The sequence below is a fragment of the Anomalospiza imberbis genome, chromosome 19 (genome assembly GCF_031753505.1).
Source record: "Anomalospiza imberbis isolate Cuckoo-Finch-1a 21T00152 chromosome 19, ASM3175350v1, whole genome shotgun sequence".
Taxonomy (NCBI): domain Eukaryota; kingdom Metazoa; phylum Chordata; class Aves; order Passeriformes; family Viduidae; genus Anomalospiza; species Anomalospiza imberbis.
Window position 1 is genome coordinate 6,721,871 of NC_089699.1, and position 19,865 is coordinate 6,741,735.

At 51.4% G+C, this 19,865-nt stretch overlaps 2 protein-coding genes across 4 annotated transcripts in view; both read left to right on the top strand.

Moving 5' to 3' along the window:
• CD7 (CD7 molecule) overlaps positions 1-19,865 on the top strand; it is a 203,626-nt gene that overhangs the window by 81,803 nt on the left and 101,958 nt on the right. The window lies entirely within an intron of this gene.
• Positions 1-19,865, top strand: part of SEPTIN9 (septin 9) — a 143,599-nt gene that overhangs the window by 40,777 nt on the left and 82,957 nt on the right. The window lies entirely within an intron of this gene.

Below are 19,865 nucleotides of genomic sequence, written 5' to 3' on the forward strand. Positions count from 1 at the left end.
GGAAACCACAGCGGCCAGAGGAAGCGCTGAAGCCAGGGTGGAGCGAAGCTGTGGCCAGGGAAGGCTGTTCCCACCGCTGGCCCCTTCCAGACCCACCGTGCCCCATGCAGGGATGTGCTGAGAGCACCCGCTGGCCCTGGATAAGGATTTACCTGCAGGAGCATCCTGCATCCCCACCGCCTCTTCAGAGTGCGGGTGGCACCTTCTCATCCCTCTGTCCATCTCTCCTGCTTGCGCTTTCTCCTCTGCTCTGAGCCACTTCAAAGCATTCCTGAGAGCTGCCTGTAGCTCAGAGCCGGGTGGGTGTTTCAGCAGCTTCGGGCTGGAGAGCCTGTGCCACTGGGCAGGGACGGGAGGGGGTGACAGGGGGGTTGAGCCCATCCGTGGTGCAGTGCTGGGGCCACTTCTTCCTCACAGAGGTGCTGGGCAGCTCTGCAAGGGTGGCTGGGGAGACCCAGGTGGTGTGATCCAGGGCTCTTTGTTCTGAATGAGCACCAAAGGTGGGGATCTCTGAGCCCTCAGGCTGTTCGTTGTGCAAGGAGCACAGAGCCCTGGTGCCCGGGCTGGCTGTCACTGCTCCCAGGGGGGGCAGGAAGACCCCACAGCATCTTTGTGCAAAGGTGCAGGAGCTCTTGCTAATGCCCTGAAGCAATATTTGCAAAAAACAATGTCCAAGTGCATCTGGAACTGGTTTTCCACTGGTTTTCCCTGCTGTGAGCAGGGATGCAGGGAGGGCACGTGGCTGTGCCTGGTGGCCTGGGCCAGGTGTACATAAATGTGGTGTGTGCCTTCACCTGAGGAGGCTGCCAGGATGATGAACACAACTGCTCTGCCCTCACTCAAACGCTGTGTGGGACCTTGGAAAGGTGCAGACCATCCTGGTGGTGTTTGTGAGACCTGATTTTGGTGTGAAATATGGGATGGGGAGAAGGTCAGGTCTGTGATCTACTCCACTGGTTCCTGCTTGAAGGGGTCAGCACAGCAGGACACAGCTGTTCAGATGGGGCAGTGGAGGGAATGACAAACCATGTGTGACAAAACTGTTCTCGAACAGATTCTCGGCACAGAAGTGACAAATAATGGTTGGAATCGATGATTTTAGTGTCTTTTCCAACCTAAGTGGTTCTGTGGTTCTGGTATCATCGGGCTGTGCTGCTGACTCTCAGATCCATGGCCCAGTGTGGGTGCACAGGGAGAGCTCAGCTCACCCTGGCCCTCCTGATGTGCTCTGAGGGTCCCAGGGGCCGTGGGCTCCGGCACTGCTGGAGGAGGGGAGCAGGGGGCAGAGCTCAGTCACAGCCAGCACGTGGGCCCTGCCTTTGGTGACTAACTGGGAGATGATTTGGATGAAAGCAGATCCATGCCACGCTGGGGGCCCTGTCCCAGTCACCGCTCTGGCCCTAAATATGCTTTTAATTAGTCCTGTGGGTGGGAAGAGCTGACTCCTGAGCCGAGTGTGGGGCTGCTGGATGGAATGAGGGCACTCCAGGGCTGGTGGCATCTGAGCCTGGCCTCTTCTTTGAGGACTGTTTTCCCACAGCTGCTGGCTGGGCTTGTCCCTGGGGTGTCCTCTGCCCAGGGAGAGCTCGGGCTTTCCTCCCAGAGCCGTGTCCCTGACCCAGGGTCCCATCCCAAACACCTTGAGCTGCAGGGGAAGGCACGGGGGGTGCGAGGTGAGGCTGCAGGGCTGTGCCAGGTTCAGTGCCAGCTGTGGGGCAGCGAGGGGCTGCCTGCTTTGTATCAAGATGCCAGTCCCGGGGGATGCCTGTGGGTGCTGGCAGAAGAAACACAATCTCACAGGACCTGTTTGTCTCTTCTAATCCAGTTAACTCATTTCTCACACGGTTCTGAAAGCTATGAAAGCATGAAAAGCACTATTTCTAAATGGATTTGTTTCTGGTTTTGGGGCTGGGAGCTGTGCTCTGGGCTCTGTCCCTCCGTGCCAGGTTGCGCTGGTGGCAGTGGCCTGGAGATGGCTCTCCTGTCTTTCCCTAGCGGCCGGTCCCTTTGACTAGCTCGGATCTCTCTACAGACCTTTAATTGTTAATGCTGCGGAGCCTCTTGCCTCTTCTTCAAAGAAAAGGAAGGGTCTGCAGCTCCCTGAGCAGAGGGGTTTGGTTTCTGCCGGGGTGGGGTGAGAGGACGGGTGCAGCAGTGATGTGTGATCTCCCGGTGAAATCATTCATGTCACCTTTGAAATTGCACTGGGAAAGCTCATTTGAGGAGCTAACAGATGATGATGAATATGTGATCATAACACCTGACTGCAGTGAGTGGCATGTGTTGGGCAGAGCCAGGCATGGGGGCTGGAGGTGCATAGAAAGAAGAAAAAGGGTTAATTAACCCATTGGTGATCACTCTGAACCTTTCAGTTACATCCACTGCAGGTATGTTTATGATCAATATTCTTAGTTTGGCATGGTTTTATCCATCATCCTGAGCAGCAGGGACACAGCCCCCTGACTGCAGCGTGTGGTTTGCAGGGGCTGGGTGCTCACAACAAAACATCTTTGATATTCTCAGAGCTGCCTGGGAAGCACTGCATGCCTGAACTGAGAGAGAGCAAAGGAAAGCAGGGTGCTCTTTGTGATTGCTGGAGGTGTGAGGGGATATACCCGTTCCTTCATTTATTTTAGTGAAATTAACCTTCTAAAGGTGTGTGTCAGGGCAGAAGTTGCTTCTGATGACTTCAGCTATCTTTGCTGTCTCAGGTTTCTCGGTGTCCCTAGGAAATGGCAGATAAAAGCCTGACATGTCTCTTTTTAGTGGCTTCTCACAGCCATACACCTTATTTGCCAGACATTTTCCTTTTGGCTTGCAGCACACCACACATGGGACACCAGGCTGTGCATTTACACATGGTTCCACCTCCTGTCAGATCTCACTGCACTCACCCAGCCCTGGCACTCAGGGACACCTTCCCATATATCCTTAACCCTTTGTCTGCTGTCAGTGTCCCACTGCTCATGTCCCTGCCTGGTGCTGACCCCGTCTCTTGCTGCGGTGCCCTGTAAAAACCACCTGTACCTTCACCCTAGGTGTTCTGTAGCAACCTGTGGGGGCTGCAGGTCCTGTCTCAGTGAGCAGAAGGTCTCCCAGGGAAGGATCTGGGCTTTTGGGGGCTCTGGAGCTGCCTCTGCAGGCGCTGTGTCCACGGAGAGCTCCGTGCTGCTCCCAGCCCCTTTGGCTGCCTGGCCAGCGGATGCACTCCCACAGTTGTCTGAGGCATGTCAAGGTATGAAGCATGATCCATTTCCTGATGTCTGCTCTTAAATCTGCTGGAAATTCTGCTCATCTCCATTAAATATGGTCCCACTGTGGGGCACAACTCATCTCTGGCCTGACAGCTCAGGTAACGCTCCTCGACACCGCTCTGCTGGACTTGGCCAGCCCCAGGGCTGGAGCTCCTCTGCAGATTTTGTGCTTTGCTGGATGACTTGGAGCCTCCTAGCAAGGCGATTCCCATGCTGCTGGGGTGAGGGAGGACATTTCTCATGCGAGTCAGGGCTCTTCCAAGGTCCAGCATACCATAATGCTGAGTAGAAGCAAGTACGTAGTTAGGGAAGTATGTCTGGGTCAACACATGTCTTGTGTTGCCTTAATGATCTCAGAAACACAATATCTGTGTCCTGTTGGCTTTTTCCATGCAGCACTTGCAGCTGTAACTCGTGGACAGAGGGATTTGTTAGAGAGGAGTGCTGTGTTGGGCTCAGGGCTCTGTGGCATCCTCATGTTAGGAGCAGTAAATGTAGGGAAAATTCCTTGCTCTGCCCCGATGTTCCAGAATTCCTCAGGAAAAGGGGTTTGTGCTGCCATTCCCTTTTATTTTGGGTAAGGATCTGGTGTCTGGGTCTCTGCTGAAGCTCCCTGGCAGTGAAGGGGTTGCAGAATTGCAGCTGGGAGCTCTGAGCTGTTCTGATACAGCAGTGAGGAGAATCCCTAACACAGGGTTGTGGGTGGGATCTGGGGCTGTTCCACGTGGGCTGTGAGTGCTTGCTGGCTGCTCTGGACAGCTGATGGAGACAGTATCCTTTATGTGTGTGCTCAACCAATATCCATGGATCTTGACCCATTTTAAAGAAGTTTCTTGGGCTCTATCCATTGTTTCTTCCCAGCAGTGTCTGTTTGCAAGGGCAGCTTCTCCCTTCCTAAGCACCAACACTGAAAGCTTAATTTCCCCTGAAAATGAGCAGAGCATGGCCCTCCCTGTCCTCCAGCACTCCAGGCTGCTGTGGTTAAATTGATTTATCCTGATTAACCCAGGTGCTGCTTCCCTGCCACGTGAGCCTGTGCTGCAGGATGGAGATGCTCTTTGAGTGCAGGTGAAGTGAAATAGCCCTGCAGTGTAAGGTTTAACTGAGTTTTGGGTTGCTGATGCCAAGAGTGTTGTTAGAGACTTATAAACAGCTCTGGATTGTGGCTTGGGGGGGAGAATGGGCAGGGGTTTACAGGTGAATAAAATGCATTAGTTTTACGAGCAAATAATCGCACAATAAATCTGAGAGTGTATTTTCCCTGTGGAATGACAGCCCAGGTTGGAAAGGATGCCAAAAAATCACCTGGCCCAGCCTTTTGTGGGAAAGGGAGCCTAAATGAGATTATCTATCACAGCTCTCAATTACATCCTGAAAACCTCTAGTAGTGGGGACTCCACCGTGTCCCTGGGAGCTTGTTCCAGTGACTGATTGTTCTCCTTGTAAAAAATGTCTTTCTTGTATCAAAACGAAGATTTTTTTTCCCCCATGTGAAGTCAGTGCTGCACAAACAGATCTGCATTAATTTTGTGATCAGATCATGACCAGGTACCTGATAAACTAAAGCAGTTGTCCTTGGAGCAAATTCTGGTTTCCAGGGAAGCCAGCTCAGATTGGCAGGGGATCAGTGTGGGTGCTTGGATGCAGGCTTTGAGGGGGAGCCTGCCCTCAGCTCTGCAGCATCTCCAGGTTGCAGCTTTGGCCATGATGTCACTCAAGGCTGTGGAAATAATGCTGGGTTTGCATTTCACTGCTGCCTGCTCGGCCTAGAAAAATTAAACCCTGTTATCAAGACAACCCAAGTTTGGTCTCTGGCACATTGGAGCAGACTAATACTCATAATTTGGTGTTTCTGTTGTCTGATTTTTTTCAGAATCCCATGGGGTCAAGGCACAGAGGTGTGGGCACCCTCTGGTGTGGCTACTAATGAAGGAATTGGTCCATATATTCCGAAATTACTCTCCCTGACTCCCACAAAGCTGGGTTCTCTCTCCACAGCTTCCCAACCTGGGCCAGCATCTGTCGATGCCAGCAGCCCAGCCCCTGCCAGCTGGCACTGCCTGCCTGCCTGGAGCACTTTCTCCTCTCCTTCCCAAGGCTGCAGGATGTGGGTTCTTTATTCGTTTCAGATGCTTTTTTCTTTCCAGGGTTTTGTGCTTCCATGTCTTGCTCATGGGGATGGAGGAGCCTTGGCGTCACAAGCCTTGCTGATAAAAGGAGAGGCTGACATGAGGGGTCTGGGGGGCAGGGGTGTGTGCTTTTGGGTGCTGGGTGTTTTCTGGGTGTTTTCTGGGTGCTTGATCCCTGTCAGTGCCAGTGAGCACCAAACCTACCCAGCACACACAGCATGGAGTGACCCACACTGGCTGAAGCAGCTCTGATGAAGCCAGAGCCTCTGTCAGGGGCAATTGTGTGTTTGAATCCATCTGGGTGGTGTAGGGGGGCAGATGGAGAGTTAAAATCCTGAGCTGGCAGGAAGGCTTGTTTTAAAGGACACCCATGAAGCTGAAAAGCAGCTCCTGGGGAGCTGAGTGGTGTGAAGCTGCAGGATCAGGACGTGAAGCCAGGATTTGAGTCCAGGGACAGTTTCTCCTTTAGCTGGGAGAAAAAAAAAAAGGGAAGGAAAAAACCCTGCAGGTAACAGCTGTGTTGGGCAGACACATCTTGGTGTGGGTAAGGCTGGTTTTGGTGCCTAGGTCTGGGATTTTGTCCCTGTGCTGCTGATTTTGGGTTAGCTACAGCAAGTCATGAACTCCCTGTGTTTGGGTGCTTCTGAGATTCTGGCTTGGGCTTTAGGTTTGAGCAGCCCCTGTTTGAGGTCGGGGGGCAGCAGGGTCCTGTGTGAGGCTCTGTCTCTGCTCCTTCCTCAGGAGCTCCTGGTGCTGCCTGGCCCATGAGCTGCTGATCCCTGGCTCTGCTCAGGCTGCAAGCAAAGAACTTTCCAGACCTTCTCATCTGAGTGGAAATGCCAAGCATTGTACTGCCCTGACCTGGGGGGAATCGGGGCTTGGGAGGCTCATCCAGCCCACAGAGGTGCTGTGCTGTGCTGTGCTGTGCTGCCCACGGGTGTTTTGGGTGGGTCTCTGTCACTGCTGCTGCTGTGACACTGCTGCAGGGACCCCAGCTCTGGTCAGAGGACTTGGGTGATGTTTGCTGTCAGCGAGCTGGAGGCAAGGTCCTGAGGATTTTTGCAGAAACATTATGATTTCTCTTCACAAGGTGACTTGCAAAGAATCAATTGCCTGGGGCTGTGCATCAGCCTCAGATCTCCCATTTTCCAGTACAGAGACCTGTTTCCTTGACTACACCGTATGTAAAGGAGTGCAAAGAAGCTTTTCCCACTGCTTCAGCTGATCTTTTCAAACCTATACCCTGTAAATAACATCCTGAAACTTCTGGCTGCTTTTTTAGCACACACATGGCGGGGCGGGGGGGGATCCCTGCATGAGAAACAACTTGGTTGGCTTCACTACCCACCAGGATGCCCCTAGGAAATTTGTCCCATGTCAGGTGACAGATCCCTGGGCTGACCCTCTGATGCCTTAAGTTTTTAGCTTTTATATTTTTCAGATCCTGTACTGCAGTAGTGTATAACTCTGAGCTCCATACAGAGTGTTAGTAAGCTCTCTTCACATTTTGGTCAGACAAAACTCTCCCTCTGGGCCTGAGAACCAAGGACACCCTCACAGCCTCAGGCCCCAAAAAGTATAAGCAAAAATGAACTGGGGGGGAGCAAAATGAAGGAATGTGACTTCATTACCTGAAGCTGTAATTGGAGAATTAACCCCTGATATGTAAATATACCAAACTCATAATTGTCTGAAAAACTCATGACTATTGTCCATCTTGGGTGCAGATGGCAGCCCAATGTGTATCTGTTGGAGGCCTCTAATAAATACCCATTTTATCCTCTCAGCTCTGTCTAGCCTCTGTTCTGTAGCCATTCCAGGGCATCAGGGTCACCCTGCCCTGCAGCAGCTGGATCCCACATCCCGGGTGGATGTGTCAGCATCCCCAGAGGCTTTGGCCATCATCTCTTTGACTCTGTCGCTCCCACTGACTCATCCCCATCCCCAGGGATGTGCCAGGGGCCAGGTGGGGGTGACAGCTCATGGTATGTTGCCTTGTGTTGCACATGAAAAACAAAAAAACTTCAACCGTTCATAAAGGTCTCGCTGAGCGATGGTAGATGTCAATCCCATCGCCCGGTCCCAGTCAGCTGGTGCCTTTACTGGGAATTCCCTGCCTTGTAAGCCTTTTACCCCCATGTTTTTAAGGTCACTCTCAACCTGGCCTCTTGCCATGGTGCTCTTGAGTCTTCCTTTAAAGATGGGGGTCTCACAAGGTGTAGCCGTCAGCGGGTGAAATACGGGGCGCCGGTCGTGCTGTCCTCACAGGTTGCCCACTTTCTCCACCATTTGTTGTGTCAACAGAGTTGCTCTGAGAGTTGTCAAGCAACAGAGTTCATCATGTCCAGGGAGGGTGCAGCTGCTGGTGCTGGGCATGGGAGCAAAATGAGACAGGTCTTATTTTCATAAAGCTCAAAAATCCATTTATTACCCCGAGGGAGGAGGGGCGGGATGAAGATGAAAGACCTGCAAAGGCAGGGTCATGGGGTTTTTATAGGGTATCACAAGGATGGAGTTTAGGGTTTGAGTCAAGGGAGGAGCTATTAGCAGCACAAGAAGGGTAAGATCAAATTCCCACCTCTTTGGAACGGGAGCACTCCACAGGGGGACACGGTCCCGAGTGCGGGACAGGGATGCACGGCCGCGGGAAGCAGTGCTGCCGTGCTCTGGGCCTTTAAAAGCCCCTGGCTCACCCTCGGGGGTGGAGGGATGAGGTGGGCACTGCCACATTCCCCACCCAGCCCCGGGAGCTGCGAGGCTAGCCTGCAATCCCCGCTCCAGCCTCCTTCCAGCTTCCCCCTTCTGCATCACTTCTCCCCTGTCCCAGGGATGTCCCTCCACCCTCTAAGTGTCCACTTGAATTTCACCTCTGAAAGGTTGTCTGGCTGTAAAAAGCAGATAAGTGCTGAGGTTTAGAACTGAGGACAGTAAATTCTGATTTATGTCCTTGTAGGGAGGGGTTTTATTCAGTAAAATGGACAATGTTTATCACAACAGTGCTGAAAGCTTAGGGGTGCCCCTCTCCTAAAAGCATCAGGGTTCCCTTCTCCTGAACAGATTTGCTTTGTGGCACAGCTTTTATTTACTAGTGAGTCAGGATTCAAGCAGCAGCAGGAGGGAATGATCTCGTGGCACTTTAAAGCCGGGCTGTTGGAGTCCTCTTCCTGCTCTTCCACTGAATCGCTCCATGCCCCTGCGTAAATCACTTAACACGTGTGCTCTCACTTCCTAGATGGAAAATGAGGTGGATGCTTTCCGCTTTTCCTTGGCACTTCAGGATCTGCTGCTAGGCAGCTGCGAGGGATTTGTGGTGATAAAGCTGGGAATTTGACCCTGGGATGTGTCAGGGCTGGGCTGAGGCTCCCTCGGGGCTGTGGGCAGTGCCTGCTGCTGATTTGAGATGTGGGGCTGGGCTGTAGGTGGACATCAGGCTGGAGACACGAGTTGTTCCCACTGGATCTGTCTCTGCTGGGGGCTGTGGGCCAAAGAGAGGGATTTATTCTCTGCCGGCAATGTCCATTCCTCAGGCTGGCACAGGCAGAACTTGCCCTGGAGAGATGCTGGTGCTGCCAGGGCCGTGTTCACAGCCACAGCATCACTCAGCGCTGGCTGATGTGTCCCTGCCCCTCTCATCAGCCAGAGCCATCTGATCTCCTCTGTTCCCTGGGGAGATGGAAGAGCCCATAAACCTGGTCATCCCTTCCCTGCTGTTTTCTGCTCAAGTATTTAAACTTTGCCCTCTCTTTCACTGGAAATGAGGATGATCCTGTAGGGCCCTACCATTTCCCCCAGTTCTCCCTCCCCAACCCTGAAACATTTAATTTTGCTTAATTGTTTTCCTTCCCCTTGTGGTTTTTCTTGGCTCTGTAGAGTGACAAGGCTGATCTGCCATTCCAGGAACACTCACCAAGAGGGTTTGTGTTTAATTGTTCACAGATTTGACAAGATAGAAGCAAAGCAGGCAACCTTGAGAGCAGACAAGCTGTTGGGCCATGAAGAGGGCTTCAGCACCTAAAATATTTCCCAGTTCTCTCCTTTCTTGCATTCTTTGATCCATTCAAGTGGAGAACCGGTCAAACCTGACTTTAGCTGCCTGAAAAGCCCTGGTTGATCTCTGTATTGACAGCTGCTCCTCTGGGAGGGGAGCCTGGTTGGAAAGCACTGGGCTGTTGGTTGTTTTGGGGTAGGTTTTTTTTCCAGAATATATGAGAAGTTCCTGGTGGGTGGAGAGGGAAAGTGAACTATGAAATTGTGAGTCTCGTGCTCTGTTGAAACACACCCTGGGGAAGGCATATCCTCCATAAACAGCAGTGCTGGCCATGGACCAGGAAACCTTTCCCTCCCCGCTCCCCTCTGCAGCAGAGCCGAGTGCTGTGGGCGGTGTTTCCATCCAGAAGGGCCGTTCCTGGATCGTGTTCTTGTACCTCTTCAGCCCCTGAGACACCCTCTGGAGGAGCCTGTTGGAGTGCAGGTTGTGTCTCCCCTTCGCTCACCAGTTTGTTGCAGTAACTAATGTTACTGGTGGTACTGGGCTCCGTGCTGGGGCATTGTGCTGGCTGTGCTCTGAGGCCATGGGGGATGTTGCTGAGTCTCACATGGTGCCCTGAACGCTGATGGAGCTGTGTGGTTTGGATCCTGCTCCTGGCCTTGCTACAAAATGATACAGCAAGAGGTTGTGGCATGGCACTGGTGCTGTCTTGCTGTGGGCACACCTGTGCACCAGGGCTTTACAGCAGCTGGGGTGTTCAAACTGCTCTTCAGCTCATGGTTGACCCCCAGATTGGGTAAGACCCACCTCTGGTGTCCTCTGCTCACCTCTGTTGCAGCTCCACGGCTCCCTCTTCATCTCAAGACTGCTCAGAGAGTGACCCTTTGTCTGCAGCTGGAGAGGAAACTTGTCCTGCACATTGGCAGAAGTGACAGCCAGAGGCACAAGGGGTGGACGAAGTGGGTATTTGACAGTGGGTGATGCAGAGCTGGTTTGGTTGTGGGGGCTGAAGGGCTGCCAGAGAGCTGTGGGAATAATACAAGTGCTGCAGGGCTGCAGGAAAAAAGGTATTTTGGAGAAAAGGGCCTCAGAAGCAGCAGGAGGAGTGTCAGGGGGTTTTGAGCAGCAAGGGTGGGGTCTCAGCCAGAGCTCTTCCTCTCAGGGCTCCTTGCCTTCCTCCCCCTCCTCTCTCTGTGTGCAGTTTCCTGGTGCAGGCCAGCAAAGACCCGAACCCTGCTCTGTCTCTGGTAAAACTCAGCTTTGCCTGCTCACCCAAGATTTGCTCCTCTGCCAGACCCTGTGTGTGCTCCATCCCTAGAAGTGTCCAAGGCCAGGTTGGATAGGGCTTGGGATAGTGGAAGTTGTCCCTGCTCATGGCGGACAGGCTGAAACAAGATGATCTCAAAGGTCCCTTCAACCCAAACCATTTTGTTTGACTTTTTACAAGAAAAGTTTTATTTTGCTGCTTGTTGCTCACAGAGAGATGTGAATCCAAACAAGGGGCTGACAGCAGGGCACCCATTTTTCTGCATTGAAGGATTCACCCTACAGCACTAATTATCCATCAACCCTGAACATCTACTCCTTTTCTTAGCCAGCTCCCTCTCATTCAAGGCTGCAGGTTGTTTTGGTGGCTGTCAGTGCCCTCTTTCTGCTGGGAGCCCTCTGTGCCCTGGCAGCAGCGAGCATTGCCCAACATAAATTGTGGGAAATCCGTTCTGTGTTGGACCCTCTGTCCAAAGGCACCTTGGCTGTGACAGGACAATCTGCTGACAGATTCCCCCATCAAGTAAAATGTTGTAGCTGTTGACATAGGAGTGCATCTGAAGTGTCAGCTTTTCCTGTCAAACTCCACTGTGCTGGCTTCAAACCCAGCGTGAACCCAAGGACAGCTTCAGGGGGCAGAGGTTGCCTGAACTTTGGCAGAAGTTCCTGTTGTGTTTTGAGTCGAAGTTCAGGTTGCTGCTTCTCCATGCATCCCTTCAGGTGGTGATGCACGATTTTCCTGCAGCTGGGAAGCACCAGCAGAAGCAGGACTGGTCCCTGATTGCCTCTGGCCATCTGGGAGAAGCTGTTTGAGTTAATTGAACCGTGTCTCATATTTCCTTCTCTACTTAAATATTAAATAGGAATTGCATTGAACTGTGGAGGTCAGCAGTGTCTGGGGACATGCAGAGTGTGGTATCTGTGTGAGGGTGGTGTGGAGGCATCACCTCCATCTGAAACCCTGCCATTCCCACCTCTGCCTGCCCGAGGTTCTCAGCTCCCAGTGCCTCTCACATGTTTCACTCCAGGTTCTTTACAAATTGACTCCCAGGTGCCTGGCTTGTTCTTCATTGCCTTTTGGATGCTTTTAGTACTTTTCTCATTGTTAGGAAAGTTAATTAGCACCAGGAGCTGCCAATATTTGTGAAGCTGCTTTCCAAGGCAGACTGCTGCTCACGAATAAGATTTTGTTTTTCCAAGCAGATATGTCAGATCCATCATCAAAACAACCCATCAAAAACATTCCCTTCATAGCCCTCTCACTGGTATTGCAGGGACTTAAGCAATAAAGCCAGGCTGGTTTTCAGTCCTGTTACTGGCTTGGAAAAGAAACTGCTTTAAAAAAAAATAAAACTAATAGCAATGAGCAAACCTGGTGTTTTCCAGCAGAGATGCAGAATTGGCTCTGTGGGGAGCTGCTCTCTCTCAGGAAGTACTGGAAGTGGCCACTTGAATTTAATACTGTGCTCATCAGCTGCATCTGCCATGAACATCTTGCATCGCAAGGACTTTGCCTTTTTCCATTAAATAGGAAGCTGTCCTTTTATTATTGTGAGTTAAGGGCAGAGATCTGGGCTGACGTGGCTGTCAGGGCTCCACCAGCTCCCGCAGCTGAACGCATTTTCCCGGGCAATCCTGCTGCGCTTGGCGTTTTCCAAGGGTTACATAAACATCCTTCTTTCATACACGAGCCTGGGACATGCAATCTGCAAACTGCTGACAGTCCCTTGCAAGAGGCAGAGCTGCCCCAGAAGCTTTGGCAGCTCTGTGAGGTTGGGAAGGGATGGGAGCCACGTTGGGAAGGGATGGGAGCCACAAGGCCACGGCGATCCCGCTGTGGGGTGTGAGGTGGCTTCGGGCCATCCCAGTGGCTGCTGCTGCTGGAGATATTGGGAGCTGACCCACACACAGAGAGAGGTCAGCAGGGTCATCTTCAGGAGTTTGGATTTGCTTGTGTGGCTCCACCTGAGTGTCTGACCTCCTGTGCCTTCCCAGTGCCCTGCTGCAGATGTGACTTTCCAGCAGCTCGGGATGCTGCACTCCTGCTCCACCACAATCAGGTTTTTCACCCAAGGAAGGCGTAGGAGTGGAGGTTTATCTCCGAGCTGGCAGGCAAAGGAGGATGCCACACCTCTGGGAGCTTCTGGGGCTGGGTGGAGCGGGGAAGTGGAGCAGCAGGACGTGGGCTTTGAGGAGCTGCAGTTCATGGGCTTGCCCTGAGGCCAGGGCACGCTGAGATTTCCAGCTCCCTCAGGGAAGGAGAGGAGCAATAAATCTGGACCATTTGTGACAGGGCCTGGCCCTTTGGGTGATTTCTGACACTCTGTGCCTTTCTGACAGCACATGGCTGTAATCCACAGGGGTTTCCTTGGCTCTCGAGCTGAGGCAGTGCTCACTGTAAGCGGGCTTGGCTGTGAGGAGCTCCCAGCTCTGGGTGTGAGGGTCAGAGGCAAAGGAAGCAAAGGCACAGTTAACACTTAGTGGGGCCCTTTCAGTGGCAGGCTGGAAGATTTTGTTCTCAAAACTGAGGTCTGGGTAGTTTGATGGCTGTGGGGTCTTCCAATGCTGCTCCAGGAGAGCTGCACACTAAAGGGAAATGCAGGCCAAGGAGAGCCTGTAAATGCTGAAAATCTGCCGGGTCTGGAAATTCATCCCTGTGTGACTGGTATGGGCTGGGGGAGCCCTTGTGATAGAGGAAAGATACAGACACCCAGTCTGTCTTTGGATGTGGTTGAAAGGCATAGTTGTCATCATGTAGAAGATCAGGAGTGGTGATAAGATGCAAAGAGGTCCTTGGCTTTGGGGTGGGAAACTTTTCTGGAAGCTCCAGACCGTGTGGAACACTAGAATTGTGTTTGGCTTGGGATGTTTCTCCCTGGAAGATGCCCAGTTCATCCCCAGTAACCATCCTTGTGTTGCATAATGTGACCTCCATCAGTCCTTCCCAGGCAAAGCCCTGGCTGTGCTGCACTGTGGACAGCCTGTGGCCGATTCCTTATAAGATGAGGGGTTTATTTTACTTTTTTCCTTTGTCAGAGGCTGTGGCTCTTTCCTTCTAAGGTGAGGGGTTTATTTTGCTTTATTCCTTTGACAGCCTTCCCTGAGTTTTGCCAGCTCTTCTCTCTATCAGCCTGCAAGACCTAGAAGGAAACCACCGTCTTCAAAATGCTCTTTTAATGCCTAATTCAGGAAAATAAAGAGGATTGTTTGAGAATTGAGAAGAGAAAATAAGAAAATAAAGAAAACAAGAAAATTTAAAGAAAATAAGAAATAATATATATATAAAGAAAATAAGAAAATAAAAAGAATAGAATAAGAAGATAAAGAGAGTTGAGAGTGCCTCTGAGTAACAGGCATTGCAGGGGGTGTGTGAGGGATACTGCCTGGTTCTCAGGATGGGGATGGGGTGTCTTCACATCCTTAAGTCTGCTAATGCTCCACACATCTGGCACTGGGAGAGAACTGGGCTGGACTATTTGCCTTCTTTAGCAACTGGAAACAATCCAGCCTGCCAGTTCCTGCAAAGCTCATCCTCTATTTTAGTGGATAATACTGATCCTTGTTCAACTCCCACACTTGAGTGCCTTGTGAGAGGGTAGGGAAGGCTCTGCAGAGCTTGTGCTGTGCTGGGACCCCAGTTCACAGCTGTGGAAGGCAGCATGAATATTCATTGTGCCTGAAGTGCTTGCTCCATAGTTTTAATAAAACATTTATGGTGACACAGGATTGACTCTGGGATGGTGGCAGGTGGCCAGCAGGTGTGAGGCATGCAGGGTGGCAGCAGGAGCTGAGGGGGAAGGGCTGCTTCTTTGAGCTCCAGGAATGTCTCCACGAGTGCATTTCCAGGAGTTTGACTCGTGCTGCCATTGTCTCCCTGTGCCAGGACGTTTCTTGTCTGTGTCCCCTGCAGCTGGAGATGGCTGCAGGCAGTGCAGGGCTGGCTGAGCTCAGGAGGGACAGGAGCTGCACAAACCTGCGTTTTCTCAAGCAGTCAGCAAAGCTGCTGAGTGACACAAATCAGAGTGACAGCCACATCAAGGCAGATCTGCCAGGGATGGGCACCCAGGCTTTATTCTGGGACTGCACCAACGTGACCAAAGGTGAATGAAATCCTCAGCAGACTGGGGATGAGGGGTGAGGGGCTTGGAGCACAAGCTCTGTGAGGAACAACTGAGGGAGCTGGGGTTGTTTAACCAGGAGAAAAGGAGACTCAGGGGTGACCCTATCACTCTCTACAGCTCCTGAAAGGTGGCTCTGCTCAGGTGGGGTTGGGCTCTGTCTCCAGGAACTGACAGAACCAGAGAACACAGGCTCAAGCTGTGCCAAGGGAAATACAGGCTGGATATTAGGAAGAAGTTTTTCACAGAAAGGTGATAAAGTTCTGGGATGGCTTGCCCAGGGATGTGTTTAAAACAGACTGGATGTGGCACTGGGTGCCAGGGTTCAGTTGAGGTGTTGAGGCTGGACTGGACTCGATGATCTTGAAGGTCTCTTCCAACCCGGAGATTCTGTGAATTCTGTGATGCTCTGATCCTGTGGCTGGTGAGGCTGTCTCCTGCCCACAGAGCTGGGACAGCCCCTCTCTGAGAGGTGTAGAGGGGACATGGGGGCAGGAAAATTTCTGTGAGCAAGAGGTGACATTGAGTTTTGGTGCTAGATTGTCCCCCAGTGTCAAGTCTTAACTTCTTTTTTGCCAGGGTTGGGATTAAATGTGCAAGATGAAATTTCTTATTGGGACTCAGATGTTTATTAGTTCTGTCGTTACAGCCTCACAAACCATGAGTTCTACAGCACTTCATTCTAACAAACTAAAAATGGAGCCCTCTTTCTCTCTGCAAGGCCTATTAAGGATAAACTGTCCCATTAAGAAATGACACCTCAGTTATTGTTACTTTTAACCCAATAACCAACCACCCGTGGTCCACAATGTGGACTTTTTTATCCAATTACACAAAACCACCCAAACCCATGGAGAAGAAGGTGAAGAAGAAGGAGAAGAAGAAGAAGGTGAAGAAGAAGGCCCAGCCTCTGCCATAAAGCCTCCATCTTGCTTTATATATATTACTATATTTTAAACCCTTCAACTCTAAATTTTCCCCCCTGTGATATCACACACTTCTATTCAAACTCCACACCCACAATCCCAGTTCTGTCGTTCCATTTTGGAAGCCTTCTCCATGGCCTCAGGTGAAATGCAGTGTTCTCTTGGGGGTCAGTGCCTGTCAGCACAGAAAGTCTGGAATTCTCAGTGACCGGGGTTCCAACAGCCCAGCCTCTCTGCCTGCGAGGCAGCAGGGCTCAGGTGTGTCCCCTGGATGGGCTGTACAGCTCTCTGAGCAATGTTATCTAGTTGAAGACCAGCCTGTTTGTTGCAGAGAATTTGTTATAGATGAATAATATAGTAGTTGGCTCTCACAGTTAAGAGATCGATATTATGTGGCTATATAGTAATGTCATTGTATATATCCCCCTCATAGTCCTCTTTCCCCACCCCCTTGTAACAGCCTCAGTAGTCAGGGCATTCAGAGAAGGCCAAGAGGTGCAGTGTAACAACACCTGACTTCCAATCAAGATAGGAGTAGTTAATCACCACCAGTGGATGGCAGAGAAAGAGCTGGCTGACAAAACTTTTAGAGGGTCTAAAGATATAAAAGGCAGAACATCCATTTTGTAGATGAGCATGTGGCTGATAGTCATGGGGGCTCCCAGTGCTGTAATTTTTCCTTATTCAGTCCTTTCGGGTTTTTTGTGTTTTTTTTTTTTTTTTTTTTTTTTTTTTTTTTTTTTTTGGTTAAGGTTTAATAAAACTGTATTTTTTTTTTAAGTGAGCAGTCATTTCTCACAAGCCTTCAAAGGTCCCTTCCAACCCCACCACGCCATGATTCCATGGCAGGGCACAGAAATTTGTCTCCTGGTCTAAGAGTCAGGTTGAGATGAGCCCCATCAAAGCTGCTCGCACAGGAGCTTTTCCCCACCTCTGACCTGAGGGTGCTGAGGCTGCTGCACACCACTGGCCTCCACCTGTGGGTGAAACTCTGGGGAAGGTGTTTGGTGAGGACGGGGTGGAGGTTTCACCGCAGAGCAGGACAGCACAGAGCAGAGAGGGGTTTGTGGGCGAGCCTGCCTGGCTCGGATCCCTGGATGTGCAGAAGACAGATGAGGTGAGCAGGTTTTGGCATGGCTGTGGCTGGCAGCAGACACAGATCATGGATTAAACGTGTGCATGGCAAGAAAGGGGCTTTCTTGAGGCAGACAGAGGCCTGCTGTTGCTGTGCAGCCCCGCTGCTCCCAGCCCCATGCTAACAGCATTATCAATGTGTTTATACGAAGCTTGGCTGCAAACTGCCTCGTCGGCATCCAGTTTTTTCAAGCTAAATACTCCTTTTATTGTGCTGCCAGAGGCTCTCCCAGAGGCCAGCAAAGGAGGTGGCCTGTTTGGCCACAGTGATATCTGGACCGGAGATTGAATTCCCGCATGTCTTAAATCTGTCTCCAGACTGGCAAGCGACCAAGTGGGCATCTCCTTCTCCAGCTAATTGGCTGTTTATGTGCAAATTGGCCTCTGGCTGCTTCCATGAGGCCTGGCTCATCAAGAGCTGCACGAGAGCATCCTCTTCCAGAGCTCGCTGAGTGCCTGGGCTGTGCAGGGGAATGGTGACAACAGGGACAGCCCAGCCCTGCTCCCGCCTCGGCTCACCAGGCTCTGAGTGAGTGTCCAGGGCTGCTCTGGCTGTTAGCACTCCTCTGCAGTGCAGGGATTGCTGTCTGGCCTCCAGCTGGCAGGAGACACTTTCCCAAGCTCCAAGCAGGCGCTGTGGAGAAGGTTTGTTTGGAAAGCACCTCCCAAAGTGCAGCAGAGGAGGTGGCCTTGGTTGGGGTGTGTTGGAACCCTGGTCACTGAGAATTCCAGACGTTCTGTGCTGACAGGCACTGACCCCCAAGAGAACACTGCATTTCACCTGAGGCCATGGAGAAGCTTCCAAAATGGAATGACAGAACTGGGATTGTGGGTGTGGAGTTTGAATAGAAGTGTGTGATATCACAGGGTGGAAAACGTAGAGTTTAAGGGTTTAGAATATAGTAATGTATATAAAGCAAGATGGAGGCTTTATGACAGAGGCTGAGCCTTCTTCTTCACCTTCTTCTCCATGGGTTTGGGTGGTTTTGTGTAATTGGATAAAAAAGTCCCCATTGCAGGCATGGGTGGTAGTTTATTGGGTTAAAAGTAAAAATAATTTAGGTGTCATTTCTTGATTAGACAGTTTATCCTTCAAATGCCTTGTAGAGAGAGAGACAGGGCTCCATTTTTAGTTTGTTAGAGTGAAGTGCTGTAGAATTCAGGGTTTGTGAGGCTGTAACAGAGATAAGAACTAATAAACATCTGAGGCCCAACAAGAAATTCCATCTTGCACATTTAATCCCAACCCTGGCAGAAAAAAGAGCAAAAGAATCAGCAGGGATGTGCCCACCTGTGCCTGGAGCTGGTGGTCACAGTGTCCCTGCAGTGGTTAAGGTCCTTCCTGCAGGAGGGTGCTGCTGACAAGGCAAGGCATGTGTTTCTGCAGGAGAGTGCTCCCCAGGGCCCCCAGAGCTGCAAGGAGGCAGCAGGGCAGTTTTATTTGTCTCTCAGGAATGTCATCTGATTGTTGGACCGACCAACCCAGGGGTTCTGTGGTGTGGGAGATTTTTCTGGAGGTGTGAGGAGAAGGAAATTATCAAAGGACAGAGCCCCAGGCTGACAGTTTATTCCCTTGTGTCAAGGTAAACCTGGCTGATTACTTGTGTGGGAATAACAAATTCCCTGAGTTTATAGACACTGCCAGTCCCTGCTGATGCTTAATGCATCCAGCTTTTTCCTCCTGTCATTCCTTTATAAGGAAAACCATTTCAGATTTAGTTTCTACCTTATTTTAACTTCTCGTAAAAGAAGGCAGTTTAATTCTTTTGGTGGAACATCAAGTCCAATACTCCCTGAGCTGGTGTGGTTATTATGGGCACTTGGTAGAATGAAGTAATAAAAAAAGTCAGCCCTGTAATGCTGAGTTCATCAAAGAAGGAGTGGGTGATGGGGTGGCAAGTGTGCCTGCAGTCTGGGGATGGCAGAAGAGACAGCACACAACCTCCTTGTGGCTTGGTGTGATGGCACTGAGCACATCTCCTTGCAATGGAGAATTTGCTCTGCTCCCCTTCCCCTGCTGGGCTTGGCCACGGGGGTTTATGGGCACAAAAAAGTTGGGCTGAGAGAGAGCCCAGCCCTGGCTGTCAGTGCAGAGGAGCAGGGCCAGCTCTGCTCCTTGAGGACATCTGAACTCTGCTCTGCTCATTTGGAAGCACGAGTGTCAGAGCTGATTGCCCAGCGAGATGCTGTGTGCCCCTGTCCAGGAAGGGCTGTGTCCCACAGCTGGGGGCAGCTCAGCTGCTGAGCTTTGCCCTCTTCCAGCCCCCAAACTCGGCCCAGCCCCAGGGTTTTACTGCTTCTTGGGGGGTTGCCAGTGGGAGTTTCTCTCCCGTTGCATTGCTTGCTGGAAATCTCCCCCTCTCCCTCCTGGCTTGGTGCCCTCTCTCCGTGCCTGCTGCTCTGTCCCCAGAGTGCTCACGGGCCCCTTTCCATTTAGGGAAACGCTGGATGGCCCCTGCTTTTGGCCTGCTTGCAGCACATCTCCCAGCTGATTTTTTTCTGTGTTTTTCAATCCTCTTTTGTCTCTGGAGGCTGAAATCCCCAGCGGCCAGCCGTGTGTGCCAGTGGTGGCTCTTGGAAGGCTGCACTGAGGCAGGCTGGAGGGGGAAGCCCAGGTGTTGTCCTGCTCAGGGGGAGGCTGGGTGTTTGACAGTCTGTTCCAGCAGACAGGCTGAGCCTGAGGGGCTGGTGACAGCATCACTCCTCTCCTGCAGCAATGATTTAATCTCAGCAGGAACAAGTGCCCTGCAGTAGGGAAGCCTCAGGCAGGGTCTGGGCCAGGCGGCAGGGCTGAGCAGGGGAAAGGGAGAGGAAACCGGAGGAAATTCCCCTAAAAACATTGACTCATTGCTTTTTATTTTTTTCAGTCCATATTGTTAAATCAGCTGTGAAACAGTTCTGCATCTGTAGAAGATGCTGAGTAGGCAGTGCTGGGTGTTTGCAAGATGGATTGGGGAACAAAAGCTGCTGTGGGAGACCTGCTTGGAGAGGGCTCTGCCATTCCCCTTGCCATGCTTTTCCTGCATCAACTGGAGTCTGAGCTCCTGGGC